The 13,288-nt window shown below is 30.6% G+C and overlaps 1 pseudogene; it reads left to right on the forward strand.

The window, feature by feature from the left end:
• Positions 1–5,899: 5,899 nt before the first annotated feature.
• LOC145111159 (pentatricopeptide repeat-containing protein At2g42920, chloroplastic-like) lies at positions 5,900–11,673 on the forward strand (annotated as a pseudogene).
• The last annotated feature ends 1,615 nt before the right edge of the window (positions 11,674–13,288 follow it).

Below are 13,288 nucleotides of genomic sequence, written 5' to 3' on the forward strand. Positions count from 1 at the left end.
GACTCGCCGAGTCTGTTCTAGCACTCGTCGAGTCCCATGAACTCCAGGTCTAAAATTAAGTCCAATGCGTTGGGTCACTCTTTCTGTCCTGCTACAACCCTTCTAACACTCAACTGAGTCCTTTTGACCCTCAACAGATATGGGACTCAAAGCCTCGGACTCGTTGAGTCCCAAGAACGGACTCGTCGAGTCCCAAGAACGGACTCGCCGAGTCGATAACATCCACACCCTAAATCCTCGATTTCTGATGTACAACACTTGACCAAAAGATAGATCTAAGCTCCTTCAATCGTTCTTGCACGTAAAGTTACAAACTTTACGTGCATGCATGGGACTTTGAGCTCAAAAGGCATAAGATAAGCTCTAGTGTTGCATGGGGCCTTCCTTGGGTGCAAAAGCAACCCAAATCTGCCTTGTGACCCCTATAAAGAACTGATTCCAAAGCCTCATCCCCCAACCATGTTTGCAATCATGGTTGGTTACCAAAAATGGCTTATAAAAGCCCTAAATCTCCCCAAAAAGGGATCTATCAAATGAAAGAGCAAGGTACAGACTTTATACCTCTCAAAGACCGCAAATGATGAACCAAACTCGAATCCTTCAGTCTCCTCTTGATCCTTCTATACTCTTCCTTCTTCCTTGAGGTCAAAACCCACAAAAATCACTCAAAAGCCTTAGATATTGCACCAAAACACTTAGGGTTTGCTATGGAGGGTTTCTGGGAGCATAAAGGGGCGATGGAGGCTGCATAAGGTTGTTTAAATAGGGTACAAACCCTCAGATTAGGGTTTTGTCCAGTCAGAGCCTACTCGTCGAGTCCGGGACCCGACTCGACGAGTGCATCACTTAAATCCCGCGCCTTATCCCTCTTCTACTCGGCGAGTCGGTCCTTCAACTCGCCGAGTCCAAGGCCAAAAATGAAAAATATTTAAATAAAAATACATACCAAGAACCAGGTGCTACAAAATCCTTGTCCAAGAATAAAATCTATTAAGTTAGATTTTGTGATAGAGTGTTGACTTTCTATAAGTTTATGACACAAGCAACCCCCCCATACCTTCATAATACAACCCTCAGTCACTATTCCCCCCTACCTAGTTAACTATTTGTCCTTTGATACCCTTCCTCCAGCTGTAAAGGTTCATCAAAAGTTTAAAAATCTCCTCTCTCCTTCCACTTTACTCACTCTCTCTCTCCAAAAACCAAACACCCCTCTCTCTCACTTTCCCTCTCTATAACTCTAGATTTCAAGGTTGTTCTTGAGCTTTTCACTTTAGTCTTGGTAAGTATATTCATACTACATTTGAATACTCTACACTCCTTCACTCAAATCAGGAATCTCTTATACAAATATCGTCATATTTGTGCTTAGGATCTTCGAATCTTCAAGTATCTCACAAGTGTTCTTGACTTGGAAACCTTTCTTCTTCCACCTTCATCTCAGGGAATAACTCAAGGTGAGTTCATACCCCCCACATTTTCATGTTTTCTTCAAGTTTTAGGGGGAGAATACAAGTTAAAATGCCAAAAACTCAACTAAATTCAAACAACAGCTGTCATCAGAAAAGTTGAGTCCTATTCACAGACTGTTTTGATCATCTTAAACTCAATATCTTTCAAAACTGTTTAATATGCAAGTAGTTCAGGTTCATACCTTTAAAATGACTACTTGCACATCTCCATATGATTTTTCTACAATCTATGGTGATTTTTACAAAACTGTCTATCATTTCATAAACGAATTTAGACCAGTCTGTGAATATGGACATTTTCACACAAGTTAGAGACTTCCAAAAATCATAATAAAATTTATGAACAAACTAGACACGTTTTCTAAACTCTCAGAGTTTACGGATTTGGTTTTTGACTTCGTAAAATGTTTCTATGACTTTTCTAAAACAGTGTAGGAAAGTTAAAAACAAGTTAACAATTTACAATAGTCATAACACTTTGTAACATGTTGAGCAAAGTGTAACCTTTGATGACTTTGTATTTTGCATGTGTTTATCCGCTGTGGTATGTTATATAGCATAAAATACTCTATAAATAATAAGGGTCCTTTGTAATTAGAATTGATGCAAGATGGAATATACAAGTATAGTTATGCATTGGTTAAATTATTACATACACAAGAAGGGTCTTACTATAATACAAACGGGTTTCAACTACTACATGATAAACTATAATAGGTATAGTTTAATAAATTCATATCACTGTTTCAATACACAAAAGGGGGAATTCCACTCCCACCACAGAAAACGGTTTTTACTCAAACACTACACATAAACTCGTTAACGTAAGTTGTGAGACAATTCTTCATTGTACTCTTAGAGTACGGGTTAAAAATTCTTGTAAGTTATAACCAGAATCTCTTGTAGGGAGAGCGTGATAATTATGTATAGATCTATATTGGGTTTGACACCCCACACCTTGCTGCTAGCTACAGCGGGACCTGCAGGTCTACAGGTGACAAAAGTCATAACAAAATTTTAACGTTTGAAAGACGTTGTAACAGGTCATCCGGTTGTAGTATGGTTATAGCGACTCACATAGGGAGTTAACAATCTTTCAAGTTTACAGGGAAAATTCTACTTTGAAAAGGGATTTTATCTATTTAAAACTACAAACACGTTATAAGTATAAACCACACTCATACTCTCGGGCCTGGGATTTAGGACTACATGACTTTTATAAGGAAAATATTGGATTTTCTTTGGAAACACATTTCTATTAAAACTACGTTTCATCTAGAATTGTTAGACTTCAGCTATAATTGTTAAGTGTACATGTTAGAGTTATATATGAGTTTAGTCGCAATCGACTTAGAATTGGTGGGCCCGCCTTACTTCCTGTTCCTTGTTTGGTTGTGGACCTAGGGCAAACTCATTATATTCGACAGTTTATTTAACTTAAATTTTATATAACTTATATACGTTGGGTGATTATAGAAGGAATCTACGGGTCTTTCTAGGGTACATTATCGCATAACATAGGAGCGTTCATTCCACTCTTAACAAAGAAAATATTGGATTTTCTGGAATCATACTCTATCGCTTTTACAAGGAAAACGGCTTCTTTCTCAAATAAAACTCTTATGAACTCACCAACTTAACTGTTGACACTTTTTCAAAACTACTTGTATTCTCAGCAAATCAGTGAAACAGGAAATCAACAGCATTTTGAGGATGGGACGTTAAATCGTCAAACAGTTCATTTTGTCATCATAATGTAATTGATTTTGAAACATGTAAACATACACTATGGTGTAACCTTTTCAATTATATTTATAATGGTTGTATTTCCTTTGAGCACTATTATACTCGTTGTTGTGATACTATACATGAAGTCCTCCACCCCCGGACGTCTCCGCCATCCTTGGTTTGGGGGTGTGACAATGTTGGGGTTAGGATACCTAGGTTTATACATTGTTGTAAGGTATATTCATTTTGTGTGTGTGTGTCTATATATATATATATATATATATATATATATATATATATATATATATATATATATATATATATATATATATATATATATATATATATATATATATATATATATATATATATATATATATATATATATATATATATATATATATATATACGGGAGGGTTCATTTGAGATTAAAAGGGGTCATAGTGTTTTTATGAATTTATTTGATCTCAGCTAGCTCTCTCTCTCTCTCTCTCTCTCTCTCTCTATATATATATATATATATATATATATATATATAACAAAATGAGAGTAGAAGCAAGTGTAAGCAACATATCATGAAAATTATGTTCTTACGTAGGCAAAATATTTAAATTAACTAATGAATTAATTGGCATAACCTCAAAAGTTATAGAAGTTGTGTAGTAATTCCAATTAACCAATCTCTAAAATGTTAAAATGAAAAGTTGTGGGAGTTTCAAATAAATATAATTCAAGATAGAAGACATATCTTAAACCATATTGATTGGATGACCTACTTTATATATATATATATATATATATATATATATATATATATATATATAATCAAGATTAAATAAGAAGAAAATGTTTGGTAGAACGTAAGAATGCATTATTTGTGTGTTTTTTGGAGAGCCAACCAAATGAATCATTAAATGATAAAAAACTATCAAGAATTGCAAAAACAAATCCTAAAAAAAAATCGATGATTCACTTTTTTACTAAATCTAAGTTTGATTTACTTTTTGGAAAATTTTAGTGATTTATCACAAAAATGAATTGTCCGTGCAGGTTTTCGGATTTTTTTTTCAGCGAATCATATTATTTTTGTATTATCTAATGATTCATTTTATTGATTCGCCACAAAACATGAAACGATGCCCTTCTTATCATTCCTAGCAAATATTCATGTCTTATTGGATTATATATATATATATATATATATATATATATATATATATATGTCTTTTTTGACACATCACATTGTTATTTGTTTCATCAGATGTTTTTTTGTGGTTATTTCAAATTAAATATATTTTCAAATGTCATTTTATGGTTTTTTTTTTTTGCTTTTTATTAAATTCTATATGGTATTTATTTGTAACAAATATAATAATAAATAAATATAAATTTCAATAATATAGGCTTTCGTGTTAATTTCAAAATTCTAAAGTGAATGTTTTGGAGATGCAAATAATGCAAAGTCTGGTTGCATTTATTCAAAATTTTACTTTGAAATTGTTTAATATTTACGCTTTCATATTTAATTTTTTGATTAATTCGTGTAATATATATATATATATATATATATATATATATATATATATATATATATATATATATATATTTTGTGAGACCATGAGACCAAATCTAAAAATAATTTTAAAATGCAAAATAAAAAGAAAAATCCGAAAATTCTTTTTTTAATTATTATTTTCGTCGCTTTAATTACCTAAGAAAAAAAAATTACCGCTTCTTTTTGAAAAATATGTGAAATTTTATAATAGAGTATTACACTGTAAATATTCTAATGTGATTTTTACAATGTTAGAATATTCTACTAGATTTGTTAGATATGTAAAATATTCTAATATATTCTACTAGAATATGTAAAAAAGGTATTTTATTTATTTCTTTTTATTTTTTTGGTATTTTAAAATTTTTTTTTTTGGAAAATATAAATGACGAAAATAATATTTGAAAAAAAAATCGAAAATTTTTAATTATTTTGCATTTTAAAAATGTTTTTTTATCAACAAAATGAGTGGTTAGGATTGCGTCTCACGGTCTCACAAAATTATGTCGTCTCACATGAACCTAACCCTATATATATATATATATATATATATATATATATATATATATATATATATATATATATATATATATATATATATATATATATATATATATTATCCCTACTCCTAATAAAAACATCTCTTAGAATCCACTTGTCCAACTTTTAGACTAAAAATCTGCCACGTGGCATTATATGAATCAATTAACAAAAATATTTCCCGCCCAAATACACATTTACTCGATCCATATTGAAAACATATTGAAAATTGAAAATTCCATATTGAAGATTCTTCCAATCTTCTAATTCAAATATACCGTAAATCCCAGAAAATCAGGTCATTAAAGTTAAGTTAGTGACGATAGCGCCGGCTCCACCATGGAAGAAGATAGGGTTTGCTCCGCTTGGGTTGCGTCTCATTCTTCTCACGTCACCATTTGTTCTGAAGGTAAGATTTCATCGTTTCTGGATTATTTTTTTAGCCGATTAGCATGATCATGAAGGTAAACATTTCCAATTTATTCCTAAATATTAGTTTTAAATCTCTCCTAAACCTTCTGATTATGGCTTCAGAACATCAATTTTTACTACATTTAAGAATCAAATGATTTCTTGCAATCGAAAAATCAAATTCTATGTGATTATGGCTTTAGACCGTTATGACGGGTTTGGACACGAGGTTACAATTTTCCTCATATTTAAATTGAATTTCTTGCTGAAAAATAAAATCCCAATAATGCTTACTCATCTTCCAACTTATTGTTGAATGTATGAATGATTGTAGGATAAGTGGACTGAAGGGATTCCTATCAATAAATGCAAAAGCATCTCCTTGACGGTAACTCTAAATCCACCAGAAATCCATCTGATAAGTTTTTCAATTGCGTTTAACTGGATTTGTTCTTGAATCAATTAACCCCATTGGGCTTATAGACACAGTCACACGTATGGTTTAGGAATTTGTTGCTTCCGCTCACCACTCATTCGATGAAATGCCTCAGAGGTGTCTAGAACAATTGTAAGTGCATCAATGACAGAAGTGAGATTATTGCAGAAGCTAAAGTTTTTGTATGGATAGTAAATTCCATTTGAAGCTATATATCTCTTTCATTTCTTCTATTTTTTTCAGACTGCAGATTATCTAGACAGTGAATCCTTCAGCAATACTGATGGATGTTGCACAAAAATTGTGGTGTTTTGTGCTTTTGTTACTACTCTTAAAAAGAAATCAAAGAGTTTTCAAGGGAACAACTACGAAGAAAGTGATTATGAAATTATCATGAAGAGGTATGATGATAAGATTCATTTATGTTTGTATTTGTCTTTCATCTTTTATGAAGTCTCTTTTATAAACTAAAAGAAAAAGAAAAACAAATATAGCGAAGATGATAAGGTTGTTATAAACTAAAAAGGAAAAAATATAGTTTTGATTTCTAAAAACACAAATCACACGTATGTAATTGGTACTATACAATATGAGGTTATAAACAATAGTGGATCTATTAAACCAAACTCCAGACTTCCATCTGGAAACAAGTTCAATGATGGCCCCAACCTCATCATTGCAAAATTTATAGAATGTGACAATGCAAGGCAACTAAAATATGTTTTTCATTGAAATCATTCAGATCTTTGAAACTTTGAAGTCTCTTTCTTTATTCTTTTTTTTTTTTGGAAGAGACCAAACCCTCGACAAACTTTTCTTTATTCTTCATGTAATTGAAGTGTTACATGAGCCTCTAAAAGGTAATTTTCTTGGCTAAATCTGTTAGTTCTTTTGGTTAATTTATAGATTTCTCAAATGATTTCATTGATTGAAACCTTAGTTAAGAATGAAAGCTTTACTTAGTTGGGTTGGATTGAAGCCAAAATAAGGAAATAGGTGATTGGTAGTGTGTTGCAAACACTGGTCTAACCACTTTTCAAGAATTAAAATTTATTTTTAACAAAAAGCTCTCTTTTCTATGCTTTAGAGTTTCTCTTACTTTTTATAATTGCTTTTTATATTTTTATGCAACGTTAAGAAGGTACTAATCATAGAGTCAATCAATAAAATACTACCAAAAGCATTCATGGTTAATCAGTTTATGAAAATGTATGCAGTTATATCATTGTACTTATAAAAGTATTCTTCCCATGCATTATAATTTGTAAAATATACCCAAATATATCAATTAAGATTTGTACTTATCATCTTTAGACTTATATGCTTGAAGATGTAAGTTTATTAAATAACTAAAAACAGCCTGACTTTTGTAAGCAGAAGCATGGGTTTGTGAGAAATAGCCAGGAAGATACCATGGAAAAAGGACAATGATATGGGATAAGTTTGAATTTGATTGGTAGAGAAGAATGAGTGATAGAGGTTAGTCATTGAATTTACTCTTAGGCATTTATAAGTGTTTCCAAAAAATTATGTTTACTTTATATTTCATGAGATGCTAACAAGGGCAATAATTTGCCTTTATTTCTTTTCTAAAGTTCATTACCATTTTTAGCTTCTAGATAATAAGACTCTGAAAGTTTGGTGCCATTTATTTTTAGATACAAAATGACAAGGCTCGAAGATATTTAAGTGGTCATATTTGTATTTCTACCCATTTTTTTGTTTTGATCTTTGTTTACAATGTTCAACATTGTTTTGTAATTATATTGTTGTGATGGTTATTATGAAAGAAAGTTATGTATTAATCTTACCTCCAGAACAATCAATGCCTACATAAAACATATTATTTATAATTTAAAATTGAAACTTGGATTTAAGTTTATTGTTTAAAAAACTAAATAATATGTACTTAATATTATAAATTATGTTGCTAAAAAGATCTCACATACAGATTGAAAATTGAAAATGATATTAATGATGAATATTATGGGTGTTTTTCTATGTGATAAATAAAGTTTGTTTGATAATCTATCATAAAGAACCAAATGTACCTTAAACTTTCATATAAATACAATGGATATAAATAAAAGTTTTCTTAAATCCCCTTTTCCATCTTGGTTTACATAAATAATGAGTTAGAAATACTATTCACTAAATATAAACTAAAAGTTATGAAAATAAAAATGAATATATTAAAACTGTTATAAATCATCAAGGCAATATATTACTCAACAAATTATCAAGTTAATATATTAATTATATATGTAATGGTTGTTCATTGTTAAACCATTCTACATATTAGATTAATTTTATGATTATATAGTTACAGACAAAACATCTAACCATCTTTAAAAATAATTGCTTATAAATCTATGATTAATAATATTATTTTTTAAAGTGTAATGTTATAATTTGTAAAAAATAATTGCTTATAAATCTATGATTAATAATATTATTTTTAGCTAATTACAAAGCAAATGTCAACTTCTAAGTTATTATTAAGCTTATTAAGTTTCAAGGATGTTATACTTTACAAAACCGTGTCGTACACGGGTTATAACCTAATATATATATATATATATATATATATATATATATATATATATATATATATATATATATCTTCCTATCTAATAAAAGAGTCTTTTGCCATGTGGCATCTCTCCTATGCCTAGAATTTTACAAAGTGAAATGTCTATTTTGCCCTTTTCTCAAATAATTCGTTCAATTGATTCATTCCTGAAAATAAGGAATTCAAAATATATCAAATTGTTTGTCCTCCAATTTCACCAACATCCCCTAAATCTCAGTTATTCCCTTATGGATTCAAATTTCAAGATTTGATACCCTTAATTCCTGAAAATTCTCATGCTTCAAGGGTTTTGGCTCTTGTTACCGGGCCTAACGATAGTCGTATCTCCACCACCATCGTTATAATAGGATTCCCCTTCCCCACCTTTCTACCTTCAGCCTTTCATGTCCGCCACCAGTTGTTTCTTTTCATATGCAGAAGCACCGCCTTATCTGTCACATATCGACCCCCAATCGTCGGGTTCCAGAAACTCTTGTCCTCATCGCGACTACCACCACTTTTCTTTACATATGTTGTTCACCATCGTATCTCACTCTCCACTATGATTTCTATCTTTATTTTTTAATATGTATGTTAGTTTATTTGTGTAGCTTCAAGATCCCGACTTGGATTTCAATCTTCACCGCATCCCTCTTCACTCCTAACCAATAAATGGATCTGAAAATAGGTATTTATACTTTTAGTTTGATTTTCATCTTCAATCGATATATGTCACCTCCCCTGCTCTGGATATCAGATATTGTCGTTTGTAGCCACCTCCCCTGCTGCGGATATCAATTATGCTTCCATGCTCTTCAATCAAATTTAGAACCCTAATCTTTTCACTTGGAATACAATCACCAGAGGTTTCTCCAGGAGCTCCAACCAACGCATGACGATATCTTTGTTTATTGATATGTTGGTTCATTTATCTGTGGACCCAGAAAGACTCACTTACCCTTCAGTTTTCAAGGATTATACATAACTTAGTCTGACACGAGATGGAGCTTCATGGCAGAATTTTGAAAGTAGGGTTACTATTTTATGTTTATATACGTAACAACGTACACATGTATGCCAATTGTGGGTATTTTGGTGAAGCGATTCAACTCTTTGGATATGGTGAGGATATGGATGTTGTTTCTTGGAATACAATGATTATGTCTCTTGAAAAATTTAGGAACATAGACAATGCACATGCTATGTTCGATGAAATGCCTCATAGAAACTATGTTTCTTGGAATAATATGATAAATAGGTATGTAAGAAAAGGGAAGTGGGTTGAAGCATTAGATCTTTTTAGAATCATGCAAATAGGGAAGATGAAGCCAAATAGGTTCATCTTGGTGAGTTTGTTAAATGCTTCAGCAAACTTAGGAGCATTGAATCAAGGTGAGTGGATTCATGATTACATAATAAAGAACAAAGTGGAACTTAATGAAATCATGATTACTGCGACAATAAACATGTATTGCAAATGTGGGAGCATTGATAGAGCATGAAAAGTCTTGAATCATCCCCTATAAAGGGATTGTCATCTTTGGACTCAATGATAGTGGGTCTTGAAATCCACGGGCATGGGAATGAATCAATCGATTTGTTCTCAAAGCTCGAATCATCTATCTTTAAGCCCGATTCTATAACTTTCATTGGTGTTCTAACGGCGTGTACTCATTCAAGATTGGTTGAAAAAACCAAGTTTTATAAAATGTCTCTTCACGTGTGTGAAAGAAGAGACCCTAAAGTCCTTTACAAGCATGAGCGGGAGAGATTAAATGTAGGATATTTAACTTATCTTTAAAACAAAAGGCAATCAAAAAACATCGAATATATAAAAATTTATGGACACTGTCCTCATTTTTATAATCTTGAGACAGTACATGCATTACTTGAATCAATGATCCTTTATGCAATTGACCTCTATTTATTTATCCTATCTATTATGTCATTATGTTCATTGGTATGACCTTTATGCAAGTTGCTTCACTTTGTATTTCATATATTTTTTAGTAAATTACATGTTTTCTTTGGCAGGTGTCATGAGTTTATGGTAACGATCTTTACCAATAAAAAATGACAAGATATATACAGTAATGTAAGTATCGTATTGTTATATATGTAAAAAAATAAATTTTTTGGTAGACATATATGATGATTTACTTTCACAGAGAGTTAATCTTAATGTTGTTGAGAAGTTGCATAAAGTTGCCCCTACCTGTGTAATGTTGTTGCTTGGGGATGGTCAATTTTTTTTAATCTTATGTAGGGCCGGCCTAACCAGTTTGGGGGCTCTAAGTAAACCAAAAAGTTGGGGCCCTTTGACATTATTATTATTTATTTGATTAATAATAACAACGAACAATCACCAAGACAACTACTATAAGTATAGAAGATATGGATTAGCCAATTAGGAATTTAGGATTATACCTGCTACCTTGAGATTTGATAATAGAACTTTAGAAGATAATGGAAAGCTCAAATCTAAAAAACTAAAGTCTAAAAACTTAAATTCTGAAATTCGTTCAAACTTGATTCATATATTCTATAATCTGTTGTAATCAATGAAGAATAGACACAAAAATCAGATAACTGAAAAAATAAAAACTGAAAAACATTAACCCTAATCAGCTTTAACTATTAACCCTAATTAGATAATCAGTTTTGATATCTCTGATTATAAGTATTTCCGATTCCAGAAACAATTTCAACAACACAATGTGACAGTGGCACACCCTAATTAGATAATCATGTTCTAAGATTTAGATGACAGATAATGAAAAAATAAAAATGAAAAGTGAAAAAATTGAACATACCGTTTTCAGTGACAGCCTTGAATCATTGTTCATCAGAAATTTTTGAACAATGGAGTGGAGAAGCCGAGAATGGAGAAGCTAGGAATGAAGAAGGAAGAAGAAGAACAGAAGGTGATGTGTGTATTTCAGCGGTTCTGAATCATTAATCAGGGTATGATTTTTGAGTCGCCCCTAAGAAGAAGAAGAAAAAGAAGAAGTGTGATCGTCGCTTGTAGAAGAAGAACTGATGAATCAAATTTTCAAGGCGTGTGCACATCAAGTCAACGATTCAGCTAATATGGATGGTGTTTGGTTTAAATGGGGCCCTCTAGAAGTGGGGGCCCTAAGCGCTAACTTTGTTCATCTACACATAGAGCCGGCTCTGATCTTATGTTTCATGTTTTGTATTATGTTAGCTTAAATCAATTTATTTTAGTTATTTTAGTGGCATGATATCCTTTCATTTGTAGAGGGCATCTGTATAAAATAAATTTCCGGGGGTAAAATTGCCAAGCTAAAAAAAAGATGTTACACACATCACTATATGGGCTTCTAAAAAATCTATGACAGAATGTTAGACCAAGTTTTATTTTTTAATCATAGAAGATTTCTATTCACAAGTTTTTTTGTTTTTTCTTCACTTATTTGGTATTTACTTTTAACCATTTTGTAGTGTCGTTTTATTACCAATGACTATACATACATAACGTATATCAAATATTCAAATTAATATTATATATATATATATATATATATATATATATATATATATATATATTAATTTTAAATAATAATAAAAAAATCCTAAACAAAACTTATATCTTATTAATTTAATAAAATTTTATAAATATTCTATGTTTCATAAAAAATTTTAATTATAATATTATTATTTTTTTACCCGTGGTTTCCACAGGTTGTAACCTAGTATATATATATATATATATATATATATATATATATATATATATATATATATATATATATATATATATATTTTGGCAAACCAGTTGGTTGCAAGGGAAATCCCACATTAATTACCCTTAAATTTCCGATATAGTGGAATTTTTTAGTGTGCTATCCCCAATATATATGTGTTGTCTAATACTTTGTTTTTGGAGTCACAGTATATTTGCATGCTTAATCATATATGTTTTTCATTTTTAAAGTTTTGTATGAAATACCTATGTATCCTATTTTTTTAACGATAGTAATAATTTTTTTAAAAGAAAAAAGAAATTCAAGATCGGACATGACATAGTTCCATAGAAGGTACGGAATTTGTTTTCACATGTGTGAATAATACGATATGAGTATGTACCAACGGTGTGAAATTATTGGCTTTCCAATCATGTGATAATTAAGAGTCTTTAGAGAAATAGTATCGATGTCTTCTTCAGAATTTCGTCGATGGTTGATATTTTGGTGACTCATATATTTCCTGTGACTTGGGGCCATCAGCTTTTTTCATATGTGGACCATAAAAAGTGGCAAAAACAAGAAGCCAACAAAGTGAATTTAAATTATTTTCAAAAATTACGATAAAGATCTCCTCTTGTGAAACAAAAAGGCAAATCGTTTGTCTAATTTAGGGGTTAATGACCTAAAAAGATAAAGAACTTTGGTTTTTATTTATATTTGGATGATCATATTTTTTTCGTAACTATTAAATTTGTGTGACTGTTCAAAATAGGGTAATATGACTAATAATTACCGTGATATTACCCAATTATGAACATGTAAAACAAGTTTACTAGTGAAATGTTTATGAAAAAAAACAGTTAC

The sequence above is a fragment of the Lactuca virosa genome, chromosome 5 (assembly GCF_052849685.1).
Source record: "Lactuca virosa cultivar CGN04683 chromosome 5, Lactuca_virosa_CGN04683_v6, whole genome shotgun sequence".
Classification (NCBI taxonomy): domain Eukaryota; kingdom Viridiplantae; phylum Streptophyta; class Magnoliopsida; order Asterales; family Asteraceae; genus Lactuca; species Lactuca virosa.